This window comes from Phocoena phocoena, chromosome 2 (genome assembly GCF_963924675.1).
Source record: "Phocoena phocoena chromosome 2, mPhoPho1.1, whole genome shotgun sequence".
In the NCBI taxonomy this organism is placed as follows: Eukaryota; Metazoa; Chordata; class Mammalia; order Artiodactyla; family Phocoenidae; genus Phocoena; species Phocoena phocoena.
Window position 1 is genome coordinate 59905316 of NC_089220.1, and position 18727 is coordinate 59924042.

Here is an 18727-nt window from a genome sequence, read left to right on the forward strand (position 1 = left end):
GAGCCATGGAGGAGAGCACAGCAAAAGGGGTGTAGAGGGCAAAGCGGAGAGATTCCTGCACAGAGGATCAGTGCCGACGAGCACTCACCAGCCTGAGAGGCTTGTCTGCTCACGTGGTGGGGGCAGGTGGGGGCTGGGAGCTGAGGGTTGGGCTTCGGAGGTCAGATCCCAGGGAGGGGACTGGGGTTGGCTGCGTGAACACAGCCTGAAGGGGGCTAGTGTGCCACAGCTAGCCAGGAAGGAGTCCAGGAAAAAGTCTGGAACTGCCTAAGAGGCAAGAGACCATTGTTTTGGGGTGCATGAGGATAGGGGATTCAGAGCACCGCCTAAACGAGCTCCAGAGACGAGCGCAAGCTGCGGCTATCATCACGGACACCAGAGATGGGTGTAAAATGCTAAGGCTGCTGCTGCAGCCACCAAGAAGCCTGTGTGTAAGCACATGTCACTATCCACACCTCCCCTCCTGGGAGCCTGTGCAGCCCCCCACTGCCAGGGTCCCGTGATCCAGGGGCAACTTCCCCGGGAGAACACACGGCGCACCTCAGGCTGTTGTAACATCATGCCTGCCTCTGCCGCTGCAGGCTCGCCCCACATTCCATACCCCGGACCTGAGTGAGCCAGAGCCCCCTAATCAGCTGCTCCTTTAATGCCATCCTGTCTGGGCAGGAACAGATACCCTCAGCCAACCTACACACAGAGGCGGGGCCAAATCCAAAGCTGAGCCCCAGGAGCTGTGCGAACAAAGAATAGAAAGGGAAATCTCTCCCAGCAGCCTCAGGAGCAGTGGATTAAATCTCCACAATCAACTTGATGTACCCTGCATCTGTGGAATACCTGAATAGGAATCATCCCAAATTGAGGCGGTGGACTTTGGGAGCAATGATATATATACTTTTTCCTTTTTCTCTTGTTGTGAGTGTGTATGTGTATGCTTCTGTATGTGATTTTGTCTGTATAGCTTTGCTTTTACCATTTGTCCTAGGGTTCGGTCTGTCCAGTTTTTTGCTTGTTTGATTGTTTTTTATTTTTAGTGTAGTTTTTAGTGCTTGTTATCATTGGTATATGAAAATCAATGTGATACACCATATTAAAAAATTGAATAATAAAAACCATATGATCATCTCAATAGATGCAGAAAAGCCTTTTGACAAAATTCAACACCCATTTATGATAAAAACCCTCCAAAAAGCAGGCATAGAGGGATCTTTCCTCAACATAATAGAGGCCATATATGACAAACCCACAGCCAACATCGTCCTCAATGGTGAAAAACTGAAACCATTTCCACTACAATCAGTAATAAGACCAGGTTGCCCACTCTCACCACTATTATTCAACACTGTTTTGGAGGTTTTAGCTACAGCAATCAGAGAAGAAAAAGAAATAAAAGGAATCCAAATCGGAAAAGAAGAAGTAAAGCTGTCACTGTTTGCAGAGGAGATGATACTATGCATAGAGAATCCTAAAGATGCTACCAGAAAACTACTAGAGCTAATCAATGAATTTGGTAAAGTATCAGGCTACAAAATTAATGCACAGAAAACACTTGCATTCTTATATACTTATGACGAAATACCTGAAAGAGAAATTAAGGAAACACTCTCATTTACCATTGCAACAAAAAGAATAAAATACCTAGGAATAAACCTATCTAAGGAGACAAAAGACCTGTATGCAGAAAACTATGACACTGATGGAAGAAATTAAAGATGATAGAAACAGATGGAGAGATATACCATGTTCTTGGACTGGAAGAATCCACATTGTGAAAATGACTATACTATCCAAAGCAATCTACAGATTCATTGCAATCCCTATCAAACTACCAATAGCATTTTTCACAGAAGTATAACAAAACATTTCACAATTTGTATGGAAACACAAAAGACCCCGAATAGCCAAAGCAATCTTGAGAAAGAAAAATGGAGCTGAAATAATCAGGCTCCCTGAATTTAGACTATACTACAAAGCTAAAGTAATCAAGACAGTATGGTACTGGTACATAAACAGAAATATAGATCAATGGAACAGGATAGAAAGCCCAGAGAAAAACCCCCGTACATATGGTCACCTTATCTTTGATAAAGGAGGCAAGAATATACAATGGAGAAAAGACAGCCTCTTCAATAAGTGGTGCTGGGAAAACTGGACAGATACATGTAAAAGAATGAAACTAGAACACCCCCTAACACCAGACACAAATATAAACTCAAAATGAATTAGAGACCTAAATGTAAGGGGAGACACTATAAAACTCTTACAGGAAAACATAGAACACTCTGTGACATAAATCACAGCAAGATCCTTTTTGACCCACCTCCTAGGGAAATGGAAGTAAAAACCAAAATAAACCAATGGGACCTAATGAAACCTAAAAGCTTTTGCACAGCAAAGGAAACCATAAACAAGATGAAAAGACAACCCTCAGAATGGGAGAAAATATTTGCAAATGAAGCAACTGACAAAGCATTAATCTCTAAAATTTATAAGCAGCTCATGCAGCTCAATATCACAAAAACAAACAACCCAATCCAAAAATTGGCAGAAGACCTAAATAGACATTTCTCCAAAGAAGATATACAGATTGCCAACAAACATATGAGAGAATGCTCAACATTATTAATCATTAAGAGAAATGCAAATCAAAACTACAATGAGGTATCATCTCACACCAGTCAGAATAGCCATCATCAAAAAACTACAAACAATAAATGCTGGAGAGGGTGTGGAGTAAAGGCGACCCTCTTTCACTGTTGGTGGGAATGTAAATTGATAAAGCCAGTATGGAGAACAGTATGCAGGTTCCTTTAAAAACTACAAATAGAACTACCATGAGACACAGCAATCCCACTACTGGGCATATACCCCGAGAAAACTGTAATTCAAAAAGAGTCATGTACCACAGTATTCATTGTAGCTCTATTTACAATAGCCAGGGCATGGAAGCAACCTAAATGTCCATCAACAGATGAATGGATGAAGAAGATGTGGCACATATATACAATAGAATATTACTCAGCCATAAAAAGAAACAACATTTGAGTTATTTGTAGTGAGGTGGATGGACCCAGAGTCTGTCATACAGAGTGAAGTAAGACAGAAAGAGAAAAACAAATACTGTATGCTAGCACATATATATGGAGTAAAAAAAAATAATGGTTATGAAGAACCTAGGGGGGCAGGACTGGAATAAAGACGCAGACCTACTAAAGAATGGACTTGACACGGGGAAGGGGAAGGGTAAGCTGGGATGAAGTGAGAGAGTGACATGGACATTTATACGCTACCAAATGTAAAATTGATAGCTAGTGGGAAGCAGCCGCATAGCACAGGGAGATCAGCTTGGTGCTTTGTGACTACCTAGAGGGTTGGGATATGGAGGGTGGGAGGGAGGAAAATGCAAGAGGTAAGAGATATGGGGATATATGTATATGTACAGCTGGTTCACTTTGTTATAAAGCAGAAACTAACACACCATTTTAAAGTTATATTCCAATAAAGATGTTTAAAAAATAATGATAAAGGGAACAAAAAAAGAGAATTCTACATATAAGTCATTAACTACACTTGAAATAAAATGTGGGAGTTACTACTGACATTTCAAGGGCTATATTTGCTAATAACTGAGCCTTGACAAATTGAAATTATTTACAAACTTGGAAAAGAAAATACTAATTAGATTTAAACAAAACTTCAAGAATTGTAAAAACTTAGCTTGAATTCATGAATTTATAAAAATAAACCATATATTTATTGATTGAAATGAAATTAATTTTGTCATGCCAATGACTTTAAGAAACTTAAAACAGCATTCAATGTGTTGCTTACCTTACGAACATGGGAAACAGAATAAATTATGTTCCCAAATGAATCCTTTAGTTAAGGTATGTCTATCTATACATGAAAAGTGAAGTATAGTTTTTATAATTGTGATAATGTCTGTGTAATTCAGAGTTAAAGCACTTAGACTTTTTGGAGGACTGCAGGAGTTTTAGATCTCAACTGGTTGAATAGTAGCTTCAATTCTCCATTCTATTTTGTGTACAGCCACTGCCTAAGAGTACATACTAATAAAAGAAAATGGACCTTTGAATAAAACAGACTTTGATGGGAAAGGCCTTAGGATTTTCTCTATTTCTTCTGCCTCCCACCTGATAAATAGCTCTGTATAGTGTGTGGGTGGAAAAAAAGAGTGAAACTGTATTTCCTTAACAACTCAGAGGCCATAAAGTTTGGATATGTTCTTTAGGTTGATCCTAAAGCTGTAATATGCTTTGAGCCCTGGATGACTCATAAAAGTGCACTATAACCTTAGATTTGTGCTTTCCTGATCTGCCTTTTTTTTAAACTAATTTATTTATTTATCCTTGGCTGCTCTCGGTCTCTGTTGCTATGTGCAGGCTTTCTCTAGTTGTGGTCAGCGGGGGCTACTCTTCGTTGTTGTGCGCGGGCTTCTCATTGCGGTGGCTTCTCTTGTTGTGGAGCACCGGCTCTAGGCACATGGGCTTCAGCAGCTGTGGGACACGGGCTCAGTAGTTGTGGCTTGCAGGCTCTAGAGCACACGCTCAGTAGTTGCGGCACACAGGCTTACTTGCTCTGTGATATGTGAGATCTTCCCGGACCACGGCTTGAACCCGTGTCCCCTGCATTGGCAGGCGGATTCTTAACCATTGTGCCACCAGGGAAGTCCCTCTTGATCTGCCTTTAACCAAATGGTTTGATTGCTTTTTACATTGCTTTTTCATGACTACAGTACAACTAAGCAACCATTTTGTTCTTTGTGGGATCTCAAAGAAATAGGGTGTATTGATATATGCAACACATGAACTGTGGAACTGAAGAAATTAGTGAAAAATTGAAGATAATAAACACTCTTCCTGAAATATCTGGATATTTGAAGAAAGAGAAACCCTTTTCTGTTGGCATGAATTATCTAAATTATTCTTTTTAACCTTTCATTTTGCTTGGTGTGCATACACAGCCAAAGTGTTTACTCAAAGGCTTGCTTTAGTCTTGCTTTCAAATCTCATTCATTGCTTTCTGACCATCTCTACTTCCTCATGAGATATAGGTCGTTGTAAGCCTAAGATGCTATGATTTTTCCCACTAATCTTAGAGTCTGCCTAACAATGTTTATTCAGTTTTTCTTAACCCAAAACTTCACTTTAATCTCATTCAACTCTCCTAGGGATTGATTTAATATTTCACATACTCATCTCAGTTAAGCAATAAATAAATTTAATTGAAAAAAGCCTCAGAAAAAAAAGCACAGAAAGTATGATAATATATACTCTTTACTGAGCACCTGTTATGTGCCGGGTGTTTTACATGAGTTATCCAAAGTAATCTTCACAACACCTTTATTAGATAGGTATTATTATCACCATTTTATATCGAAAGAGCAGAGACTCTCAGGACAGGGATAGAACCCATGACCTAGTTTGTTTTGACACTCTGCCCTCCCAAACACTAGGCTCTACCCCAAGCAGGCTTTTGAACCAATGAGAGGTAATGAAACCGATTTTAAAATGTAGCTTGTGGAGTTGGTCTTATGTGAGACCTCATTTTCTTGAGAGCTTTCTGTTCTGTTATCTGCTTATTCTAACACATCCCTAACAGAGATAGCAAAGCCCTTTAGTTCTGCAGTAGCAAATGTGGAAAGATTGCCATTTTGACCTTCTCATACGCACACATAGAATTTATTTGTTGTGGAACAGCACTTGTTTGTCTAGCAGGTTAACTATGCAAAGAGACTCTGACTTTTGTTATTTCAAAGGATGAAAACGAATAGGAATAACCTCAAGTCTTTATAACCACTCCTTTCTCTCTTCATAAAACAAGGTATCTTATGTGTTGGGTTGTTACTAGGAGCCTAATAGCTCACACATAAATTGCCCCATCAAAACCCAACATGCTACTGAGCTCTTTAGGATAATTTAAAAAATCAAATCCAGTCAGAAATCCACTTATAGATTAACATTTTTCCTCTGTGTCTCTGAGTTAGATTCATTATCAATTCAGCACTGAAAAAGACATCAGAAAGTTGCCTTAGTAAATATTCTGGCCTTCTTTACTTGAAAGTAAATACACGAGCAATTTGGAGAAGGCTTAACTGACGCACAGGACCATGAGGTGTTAGTTTTTAAATGGGAGAGTTAGCACCAATTCTGAAAAACATGGCCAGAATCTTGGCTTTAAAAATATTGATTTTGGTCAGATTGAAGAGAGTTGATTAGACCATGGCTAGTTGTCAGATTCACATGTCATGTTTGCACTAATCCTTCTTTTTAACTCTTGCTGAGCGAATTAACATCACAGAAAAGGAAAAAACTGGGGTATAAATAACACAGTGGAGTTTGGAAGGTGCTTGTCTACATACATACATATATGTATCCTGAGTATTTAAATCTTGTCTCTGAACCTACAGATAGTTCTTCTGTCCACCTCAAATATTAATTATTTTGGCTGGAATGTTTGCTCTACAAAATGATAAATGAGTCACATTAGCTCATTCTTGCTTGCAGTCTTTCCAGAAAGAGCAGCTCTTGATTTTCTATGGTTTTGAAAGTTAAATATGATTTTTATATCCCACATTAGCAAAACCTGTTCATTTTTTAGCATGATCCTACAGGGTAGAGTCTTTATATAATTGGAAAATTTTAGACTTGGAAGTCTTTGTACTTTAGATAAACTTGTAACTTGTATAAGAATAAGGGAGGCAAAGAACAGGAGATATTTGAAGATGATCATGGAAAGTGAGGAGACCAGAATTACCAGTTACTGAAGAGGAAGCTATCATTGCCATGGCCAGGAGCACAGGCTGAAAGCTACAGAGAGCCAAACGAATCACTTACAATCTCTATCCTGTATGTTTTATATTGGAACTCTTCTTAGTTTAAGAGGAGACATCAAATAATAATAATAAAGACAATAATAATAATAGAAAATATTCACTGTGTGCTCTGTGCCAGACATCTTTCTAAGCCCCTCACCAATGATACCTATAAGGTAGGAACCATTATTATCCCTATTTCACAGATGAAGTTACTGAGGCACAGAAAAATTAAGTTACCAAAAATCACACAGATTAGTGGACATACCATTAGTATTTAGGGTATTGATTCTGCAGCTTGTATTGGTAACCTCTAAATGTTAACTATGAAGATGAAAAATTTTTATATTTGCTTCTCTTCTCAGTGTACCTTATGTGGAAATGACCCTATTAACATCTTCCAATGCTTTCTGTTTCAAGTCTTGACTTTACTTTTACTGCCATGTCCTTCTCTGCTTAATTACCACCTTGCCTCCTTTCTCCTGTTTGCCACCATCAGAGAGAAGGTTTGGGCTTTCCAGATGCTGGGAGGGAGTATGATATGACCCCAGCAGACTCCCTGATAAGTGCAGCATGGCAACGTGTTCCCTGGCAAGTTCACGGGCTCCACCCTCATGAATAGTAATGTGACCTTCTCATCTAAATTAGGGCTGTGAATATGAGTCTAGATAATTTTGTTTCTTTATCTTTATTCCCTATTCAGGTTATAAAGTTTTAAATTTATTATGAGAGTGCAGTAAATAAAACTTGTGGAATCTTTTGGATTATTCAGCCTGTGGGAGCTAAAGTAAAATATGCCTTAAGAGCGACTTCCTTAGCACAACTGGTAATCAAGACAGATGCTGATTCTTTCTAAGGGCAGAAGCTGAAGCCTGAATATAGTTATGATCAAAACCGAAAACATTTCACATAGCCCACCCACACTCTGAAGAATGCAGACCAAGTATTCAACATTTATCCTCTAGGAAAAAAGAAATAACACTTGGAAGCCTCTAATGAGAGTGTGTATGGTGATCCATCTATGAATATGGCTTGTGTACAATAGAATTGTTTGGATTTGGAAAGAAAAGAAGGATTATTTATAGGCCTTTCTTGCAGATGGTGCATGGCTGGCATACGGATGAATTTGCATGCTATTCGTGCTACAATTCATTGGGTTCATGTTTTCATGACAGTAGGTGTTGAGCCATCTGAAGGCTGTGATTAAAACAATAGCAAATTCATTTAGAAAAAAATGTGTACTGTCACATTCACTTGATGATTTCCTTTACTTTGAGAATTATCAGTGTTAAAGATCAGTGAGCTAAGAGACATATCATTTTATTACCTACTTCCCTCCTTTTCAGAACTTTTTTAGTGAAGATTGTGTTCTGTGGCCTCAGCATTCGAGCATCTTAAAATCAATGATGCTTCACATCTCTGCAGGGTGAAGAGAGCTGTAACTCTCTGAAGCTAAACGATGCCTTTTGAAAGGCATAAATTCTGGCCCAGAAGTGGTGGTGAGGAGATGGGATAGGAGAGGATCGTTTTACAGAGAGTGAGAAGACTCTCTGTAGGGAAACTGCATCCCAGATAGAAGTTGAAGAGGAGAAACATTTAGAGTTGGAAAGATCTCTGGGTAGGTGGTTTTGCTGTAATTAACTATGAGAAAATAAGTCAGTTATCTTCTGTGAGCTCTATTAAAAAAAAAAGTGAGAGTGATCTGCCTATTTCAGAGGTGTGTTGTGAGGAACAAATGGGACAGTGCTTTATGGAGTGGGTATTGAAATATGTTCTTATTAAATTCAGTGTGCATGAGATTGTGCTAATCACTTCAGGGGATGAAATGTGAATAATACTTGGACTCTCACCTCAAGCTAATTGGGTAGATAAAATAAGCACCTAAATAAATATAACTAGTAGATTGTAAAACCAGTAAATTGTTTTATGTAAGTTAAAGAGTGATTTTCACCATTTAAGACAGGTTGTCTCTGCAGCAGTGGCTCTCAAATCTGATTGTGCATTAGAACACACATCTGGGAACTTTTAAAACATATCAGTGCCAGGTCCCAGTCGCAGAGATTTTGATTTAATTAGTCTGATATGCCCCACTCACCTCCTCTGCACATTCTCATTAAAAAAAGAAAGCACCCCAGGTGTTTCTAATATTCAGTACTTCTCAAACTTTAACTTCATCAGAATCACCTGGAGGGCTTGTTAAGCCTTCACTTGCTGGGCCCTTCCCTGAGATATTCTGATTCACTAGATCTGGAAACAGGGTGAGAATTTATAGTTTTCAGAAGTTCTCAGGTGATACTGATTGTCTGCAAATCATACTGCAGAGCTAGTACATGCTTTTGATTTTACTGTTAATGCTGTTGTATGTAGTACACATATTATTTATTTAAATTTATTTATTTATTTTTGGCTGGGTTGGGTCTTTGTTGCTGCGCTGGGGCTTTCTTTAGTTGCAGCGAGTGGGGGCTACTCTTCCTTGAGGTACGCAAGCTTCTCATTGCTGTGGCTTCTCGTTGCGGAGCACGGGCTCTAGGTGCATGCGCTTCAGTAGTTGTGGCACACGGGCTTAGTTGCTCCACGGCATGTGGCATCTTTCCGGACCAGGGATCGAACCTGTGTCCCCTGCATTGGCAGGTGGATTCTTAACCACTGAGCCATCAGGGAAGTCCACATATTTATTTCTTCTTGGCTGAAGAAAGTGGGTGGACACAAAAGTCTATCCATTGGTCAAGCGGTAGGAATAGTTTCACAGGTGGGAAAATCAACACTGTGACCAAAATGAACACAATATCACGGGATCAAAGAGATAAACCTGCTGACAGAAAAATGTCATACAAAGGATGCTCACTTAACAGATATACTAGTTTGAAATTATCCTCTAAGAAGAGAAGGCGTTATTTAGGGATACCTGGTAAGCAATGATGTGTTCAGCAAAGGAGATTTTGAAAGAAAGTTTTAGATTGGGAAGGGAGCTCAGAATCCTTTTCTCTGGAAATATCTCCCTAAGCAACAGAATGAATGATTCACCTTTCCAATTCCTTGGGTATCAGAATAGCTAAAGCAACATAGCATAATTTTCAGAAATAGAACCCTATTAAACTTTCACAGCCCATGTAAGATGCCAGTGAGAAAATGTGCAAAATTGATCATTGTGTCTTTATTACTTGAAGAAGGATAGAAGGGCACTCAAGGTTGATTTGAGTGTTAAAATGTATGAATTGTCTATTTCCCGAGGAGTGTAAATCCTAAATGTCCATGAACAGCAGTTATAGGAGACTCTAGGGCTTCAGTCACCTTGAAATTAGGAAAATGAGAAATTTGCCTTGCCAATTTCTTCCCTAGGGTGAATAGTTGAGAGCTGAGGCTTTGCAGATGTGTGGATGGAATAACATCAGAGAGAAGAGCTAATACTTTCCTGTTTTATCACCTTCTTTTCATCATAAATATGTTTTATGAGTGAAAGACAGGAGGCTGTTTGCCAGCGCATCCTTTTTTCTTGCCATGCCCCACCAATCACAGATTGACTGGGGAAAAAGGGGTTTTAAATACCTATTAAAGTCAAAATAAAGGAAAATTTCAGTAGAAAAAAATATCTGATAAACTTAGTTTTAATCATGAAAAAATAAAACAGCAATATATGAACTTGCCCTTGTATGGCAGTAGAATAGATGAAACCCAAGTAGGATTCTGTAGACTTCTGTTTCTCCATTCAGAGTTGCAGGAGGAACATCTATAGTCTTACCAGACCTGAATCATATTAGTTCAAGATGACACTGTTTAAGGCAAGAATGTTATTAAGGAAGACTGAGATGGTTAATTGGATATAAATGGAGATTATATTATATTTTAAAGCAGGCATTATAGTTTATATAGTCTACAGTGTTCAAAAAGTCTTTTTTAAGGATCACTTAAAGTAACACAAAAGGCTATAGAAATTATAAAACAAATACTAAATTAGCATCACAGGCACAGTCATATTTTATCTCTATCAAGTTTACAGTGAAAAAGAACTTGCAGCAGCAAAGTTCTGTTTTTAAACAGGGGCTTAAACACTTGCAAACCTCCTTCTCTGGGCTGGATGATATTCAGTCAGATGAGTTGACATAATGATAATACATGTGAAGTTTGGCACTCCCTTTATATCTTGGCCTTCAAAAACACCATTTCCTTCTGCACCTTCTCCCACTTCCTCTTGTTCTTGTCCAGTATACAGACTTCTCTTCTTCCATGGCATCGTTCTTTTCCCCTGTGTTCACACTCTCTTTCAGTTATTCCCACATAACTTCAATAATAACTTTTGTGTTGATGACTCTTTAACTCTATCCCAGACCCAGATAGCTTTCTAAAACCACTCTGTATGATTGCTTCTTGGTTAATGCCTGGTTAGCACTGGTTTGTGGGCACTTTAATTCAATGTTCTAATACCCAATGCTTGTTGTATCTTCTGCATCCCCTGTTTTGTTTAATGGAGCCATGATTCTTGCTGCTTAAGGCAAAAACTTGATAATCTTAAAGGACTGCCCCTCTTTTACCTCCTACAAATGGCCATTAGCTTCTGTTAGAGTCTACTAAATGTCTCTTGAAGCTTTTACCATTACTCTTTTAAAAAGTAAATTTTTGTTTGTTTTGTCATCAGTGTGGTTAATTTTATGAAAAGGAGTTTAAATGTAGTCAAATTTTTATACAAAGGTAGAATGCCAGGTGGTGACCTTAAGAAACAGGTGTTGTCTTTTTCATTTTTTTCACACACACACACACACCACACAACACACACACACACTGTATTTTATTTTTACAAGAGGTAAATAAACTGACACCAGGCGTTGTAAATGGATGACCACAACAAAAGCAACAATGATTGCAATTACCAAATACGAAACACACTCATACTATGTCATAATATTGACATTCAGTCCAGTAATCCTGCACTGTAACAGCTCCTTTACTTTGCAGTGAAAATTGATTTGTATATTTTTTGCCTCTGAGTCCTTGTGGGATTTTTTTTTTATTCAAACAGAAAGTCACAAAAATTATAATCATCCTCAGCAGTTCAGTCAGTCCCATGTAATTTTTTTTCATCTTCATCTTTTGTTAGCACTTTTTATGAATTCATCAGTTTTCCATTAGAGTTCTGAAAATGCTTATTCATTCAGTTCAGCAGTATAGTCAGTTACCAGAAACCTGTACTTGTCACAGTCTTTTCCATGAATTCCTTGAAGATGAAACCTTTTTATAGGAACATATTTGCAAAAGCATCAGAGTACACCCAGAACTGTCTGTAAATGACAAAAGTCTGAAAAATGACCACGATTAAAGATTTGATGAAAGTTCATAATAATGCAGTTGACAAGGAAATTTAGTTATTTCTGAGATATACATTTAAAAGTAATAATTAGAATTATGACTTATAACATTATACCAGAACATATAAGATTTTTAGAAATTTCATGTAATGTCTGAAACATTTATATTAATATATTTCCATACAAATAACACAAAGAAAGTTTAGTGTTAGTTGTCTTTTTATACTTCAGGTTCGTATTAGTCATCAGTTTTATACACATCAGTGTATACATGTCAATCCCAATCACCCAATTCAGCACACCACCATCCCCACCCCACCGCGGTTTTTGCCCCTTGGTGTCCATATGTTTGTTCTCTACATCTGTGTCTCAACTTCTGTCCTGCAAACTGGTTCATCTGTACCATTTTTCTAGGTTCCACATGCATGCGTTAATATACGATATTTGTTTTTCTCTTTCTGACTTACTTCACTCTGTATGACAGTCTTGAGATCCATCCACGTCTCAACAAATGACTCAATTTCTTTCCTTTTTATGGCTGAGTAATATTCCATTGTATATATGTACCATATCTTTATCCATTTGTCTGTCGATGGGCGTTTAGGTTGCTTCCATGACCTGGCTATTGTAAATAGGGCTGCAATGAACATTGGGGTGCATGTGTCTTTTTTTTTTTTTTTTTTTTTTTTGCGGTACGCGGGCCTCTCACTGTTGTGGCCTCTCCCATTGCGGAGCACAGGCTCCGGATGCGGAGGCTCAGTGGCCATGGCTCACGGGCCCAGCCGCTCCACAGCATGTGGGATCTTCCTGGACTGGGGCACGAACCCGTGTTCCCTGCATCGGCAGGCAGACTCTCAACCACTGCACCACCAGGGAAGCCTACATGTGTCTTTCTGAATTATGGTTTTCTCTGGGTATATCCCCAGTAGTGGCATATGCTGGGTCATATGGTAATTCTATTTTTAGTTTTTTAAGGAACTTCCATACTGTTCTCCGTAGTGGCTGTATCAATTTACATTCCCACCAACAGTGCAAGAGGGTTCCCTTTTCTCCACACCCTCTCCAGCATTTGTTGTTTGTAGATTTTCTGGTGATGCCCATTCTAACTGGTGTAAGGTGATACCTCATTGTAGTTTTGATTTGCATTTCTCTAATAATTAGTGATGTTGAGCAGCTTTTCATGTGCTTCTTGGCCATCTGTATGTCTTCTTTGGAGAAATTTCTATTTAGGTCTTCTGCCCATTTTTGGATTGGGTTGTTTGTTTCTTTAATATTGAGCTTCATGAGCTGTTTATATATTTTGGAGATTAATTCTTTGTCCATTGAATCGTTTGCAAATATTTTCTCCCATTTTGAGGGTTGTCTTTTTGTCTTGGTTATGGTTTCCTTTCCTGTGCAAAAGCTTTGAGGTTTCATTAGGTCCCATTTGTTAATTTTTGTTTTTATTTCCATTACTCTAGGAGGTGGATCAAAAAAGATCTTGCTGTGATTTATGTCAAAGAGTGTTCTTCCTATGTTTTCCTCTAAGAGTTTAATAGTGTCTGGTCTCACATTTAGATCTCTAATCCATTTTGAGTGTATTTTTGTGTATGGTTTTAGGGAGTGTTCTAATTTCATTCTTTTACATGTAGCTGTTCAGTTTTCCCAGCACCACTTATTGAAGAGACTGTCTTTCTCCATTGTATATCTTTGCTTCCTTTGTAATAGTTTAGTTGCCATATGAGTGTGGGTTTATCTCTGGGCTTTCTATCTTGTTCAATTGATCTGTGCTTCTGTTTTTGTGCCAGTACCATATTGTCTTGATCACTGTAGCTTTGTTGTATAGTCTGAAGTCAGGGAGTCTGATTACTCCACCTCTGTTTTTTCCCTCAAGACTGCTTTGGCTATTCGGGGTCTTTTGTTTCTCCATACAAATTTTAAGATGATTTGTTCAGGTCTGTAAAAAAATGCCATTGGTAGTTTGATAGGGATTGCATTGAATCTATAGATTGCTTCGGGTAGTATAGTCATTTTCACAATATTGATTCTTCCAATCCAAGAACATGGTATATCTCTCCATCTGTTGGTATCATCTTTAATTTTTTTTTCAGTGTCTTATAGTTTTCTGCATACAGGTCTTTGTCTCCCTAGGTAGGTTTATTCCTAGGTATTTTTTTCTTTTGGTTGCAGTGGTAAATGGAAGTGTTTCCATAATTTCTCTTTCAGATTTTTCATCATTAGTGTATACGAATGCAAGAGATTTCTGTGCATTAATTTTGTATCCTGCAACTTTACCAAATTCATTGATTAGGTCTAGTAGTTTTCTGGTGGCGTTTTTAGGATTCTCTATGTATACTATCATGTCATCTGCAGACAGTGACAGTGTTACTTCTTCTTTTCCAATTTGTATTCCTTTTATTTCTTTTTCTTCTCTGATTGCCATGGCTAGGACTTCCAAAACTATGTTGAATAACACTGGCGAGAGTGAACATCCTTGTCTCATTCCTGATCTTAGAGGAAATGCTTTCAGTTTTTCACCATTGAGAATGGTGTTTGCTGTGAGTTTGTTGTATATGGCCTTTATTATGTTGATGTAGCTTCCCTCTGTGCCCATTTTCTGGAGAGTTTTTATCATAAATTGGTGTTGAATTTTGTCAAAAGCTTTTTCTGCATCTATTGAGATGATCATATGGTTTTTGTTCTTCAGTTTGTTAATATGGTGTATCATATTGATTGATTTGCATATATTGAAGAATCCTTGTATCCCTGGGATAAATCCCACTTGATCGTGGTGTGTGATCCTTTTAATGTGTTGTTGGATTCTGTTTGCTAGTATTTTGTTGAGGATTTTTGCATTTATATTCATCAGTGGTATTGGTCTGTAATTTTCTTTTTTTGTAGTATCTTTGTCTGGTTTTGGTATCAGGGTGATGGTGACCTCATAGAATGAGTTTGGAAGTGTTCCTTCCTCTGCAATTTTTTGTAAGAGTTTGAGAAGGATGGGTATTAGCTCTTCTCTAAATGTTTGATAGAATTCACCTGTGAAGCCATCTGGTCCTGGACTTTCGTTTGTTGGAAGATTTTTTATCACAGTTTCAATTTCATTACTTGTGATTGGTCTGTTCATATTTTCTGTTTCTTCCTGGTTCAGTCTTGGAAGGTTGTATTTTTCTAAGAATTTGTCCATTTCTTACAGGTTGTCCATTTTATTGGCAAAGAGTTGCTTGTAGTAGTCTCTTAGGATGCTTTGTATTTCTGCGGTGTCTGTTGTAACTTCTCCTTTTTATTTCTAATTTTATTGATTTGAGTTCTCTCCCTCTTTTTCTTGATGAGTCTGGCTAATGGTTTGTCAATTTTTTATATTTTCTCAAAGAACCAGCTTTTAGTTTTATTGATCTTTGCTATTGTTGTCTTTGTTTGTATTTCATTTATTTCTGCTCTGATCTTTATGATTTCTTTCATTCTGCTAACTTTGGGTTTTCTTTTTTCTTCTTTCTCTAGTTCCTTTAGGTGTAAGGGTAGATTGTTTACTTGAGATTTTTCTTGTGTCTTGAGGTAGGCTTGTATAGCTATAAACTTGCCTGTTAGAACTGCTTTTGCTGCATCCCATAGGTTTTGGATCGTCTTGTTTTCATTGTCATTTGTGTCTAGGTATTTTTTTATTTTCTCTTTGATTTCTTCAGTGATCTCTTGGTTATTTAGTAGCGTATTGTTTAGCCACGATGTGTTTGTTTCTTTTACGTTTTTTTTCCCGTAATTGATTTCTAGTCTCATAGCATTGTGGTCAGAAAAGATGCTTGATATTATTTCAATTTTCTTACATTTACTGAGGCTTGATTTGTGGCCCAAAATGTGATCTATCCTGGAGAATGTTCCGTGTGCACTTGAGAAGAAAGTGTAATCTGCTGTTTGGGGATGGAATGTCCTATAAATAACAATTAAATCTGTCTGCTCTATTGTGTCATTTAAAGCTTCTGTTTCCTTATTTATTTTCATTTTGGATAATTTGTCCCTTGGGATAAGTGAGGTGTTAAAGTTCCTCACTATTATTGTGTTACTGTCAATTTTTTTCTTTTATAGCTGTTAACAGTTGCCTTACGTATTGAGGTGCTCCTAAGTTGGGTGCATATATATTTTTAATTGTTATATCAATCTTCTTGGATTGATCCCTTGATCGTTATGTAGTGTCCTTCCTTGTGTCTTGTAACATTCTTTATTTTAAAGTCTATTTTATCTGATATGAATATAGCTACTCCAGCTTTATTTTGATTTCCATTTGCATGGAATATCTTTTTCCATCCCCTCACTTTCAATCTGTGTGTGTCCCTAGGTCTGAAGTGGGTCTCTCGTAGACAGCATATATATGGGTCTTGTTTTTGTATCCATTCAGCAAGCCTACGTGATTTGGTAGGAGCATTTAATCCATTCACGTTTGAGGTAATTATCGATATGTATGTTCCTATGACCATTTTCTTAATTGTTTTGGGTTTGTTTTTGTAGGTCCTTTTCTTCTCTTGTGTTTCCCGCCTAGAGAAGTTCCTTTAGCATTTGTTGTAGAGCTGGTTTGGTGGTGCTGAATTCTCTTAGCTTTTGCTTGTTTGTAAAGCTTTTGACTTCTCCATCGAATCCGAATGAGATCCTTGCCGGGTTGAGTAATCTTGGTTGTTGGTTCTTCCTTTTCGTCACTTTAAGTATATTATACCACTCCCTTCTGCCTTGTAGGGTTTCTGCTGAGAAATCTGCTGTTAACCTTATGGGGGTTCCCTCGTATGTTATTTTTCGTTTTTCCCTTGCTGCTTTTAATAATTTTTCTTTGTCTTTAATTTTTGCCAATTTGATTAGTATGTTCTTGGCATGTTTCTCCTTGGGTTTATCCTGTATGGGACTCACTTGCGCTTCCTGGACTTGGGTGGCTATTTTTTTCCCATGTTAGGGAAGTTTTTGACTGTTATCACTTCAGATATTTTCTCAGGTCCTTTCTCTCTTCTCCTTCTGGGACCAGTATAATGCGAATGTTGTTGCATTTAATGTTGTCCCAGAGGTCTTTTAGACTGTCTTCATTTCTTTTCATTCTTTTTTCTTTATTCCGTTCCGTAGCAGTGAATTCCACCATTCTGTCTTCCAGGTCACTTATCCGTTCTTCTGCCTCAGTTATTCTGCTGTTGATTCCTTCTAGTGTAGTTTTCATTTCAGTTACTGTATTTTTCATCTCTGTTTGTTTGTTCTTTAATTCTTCTAGGTCTTTGTTAAACATTTGTTGCATTTTCTCAATCTTTGCCTCCATTCTTTTTCCGAGGTCCTGGATCATCTTCACTATCATTCTGAATTCTTTTTCTGGAAGGTTGCCTCTTTCCACTTCCTTTAGTTGTTTTTCTGGGGCTTTGTTTTGTTTCTTTATCTGGTACATAGCCCTCTGCCTTTTCATCTTGTCTCTCTTTCTGTGAATGTGGTTTTTGTTCCACAGGCTGTAGGATTGTACTTCTTGCCTGTGCTCTCTGGTCTCTTGTGGATGAGGCTATCTAATGTCTTGATGGGAGGGACTCGTGGTGGGTAGAGCTGACTGTTCCTCTGGTGGGCAGAGCTCAGTTAAACTTTAATCCACTTGACTGTTGATGGGTGGGGCTGGGTTCCCTCCCTGTTGGTTGTTTGGCCTGAGGCATCTCAACACTGGAGCCTACCTGGGCTCTTTTGTGGGGCTAATGACAAACTCTGGGAGGGCTCAGGCCAAGGAGTACTTCCCAGACTTCTGCTGCCAGTGTCCTTGTCCCCACGGTGAAACAGAGCCACCCCCCACCTCTGCAGGAGACCCTCCAACACTAGCAGGTAGGTCTGGTTCAGTCTCCCCTGGGGTCCCTGCTCCTTCCTCTGCATCCCTATGTGCACACTACTTTGTGTTTGCCCTCCAGGAGTGGAGTCTCTGTTTCCCCGAGTCCTGTCGAAGTCCTGCAGTCAGTTCCCACTAGGCTTCAAAATCTGATTCTCTAGAGATTCCTCCTCCCGTTGCTGGACCCCCAGGTTTGGAAGCCTGACATGGGGCTCAGAACCTTCACTCCAGTGGGTGGACTTCTGTGGTATAAGTGTTCGCCAGTCTGTGAGTCACACATCCATCAGTTATGGGATTTGATTTTACTGTGATTGCACCCCTCCTGCCATCTCATTGTGGCTTCTCCTTTGTCTTTGGATGTGGGGTATCTTTTTTGGTGAGTTCCAGTGTCTTCCTGTCATTGATTGTCCAGCAGCTAGTTGTGATTCTGGTGTTCTCGCAAGAGGGAGCGAGAGCACGTCCTTCTACTCTGCCATCTTGGTTCCTCCTCTAAAATGTTAATTTTATTAAATTTAAAAGATACAGGAAAGTGCAAGGAAGAACAATAACAATCATCCATCCTATCTTGTTCCCATTCTTACCACCTTTACCGCTACCACCCTTCAGTTCTTCACCTGGATTTTTCCCATAGCCTCCTTATTCTGTTTCTATCCTTGCTTCCCATGATCTGGTCTCTACACAGCAGCCAGGTTATTTAAAAATATAAGTCAGGTCAAATGATTCCTTGCTTGAAATCCTCTCTTAGCATCTTGTCTCATTCAAAGTAAAAGCCAGTCTGCTTACAAGAGAGCC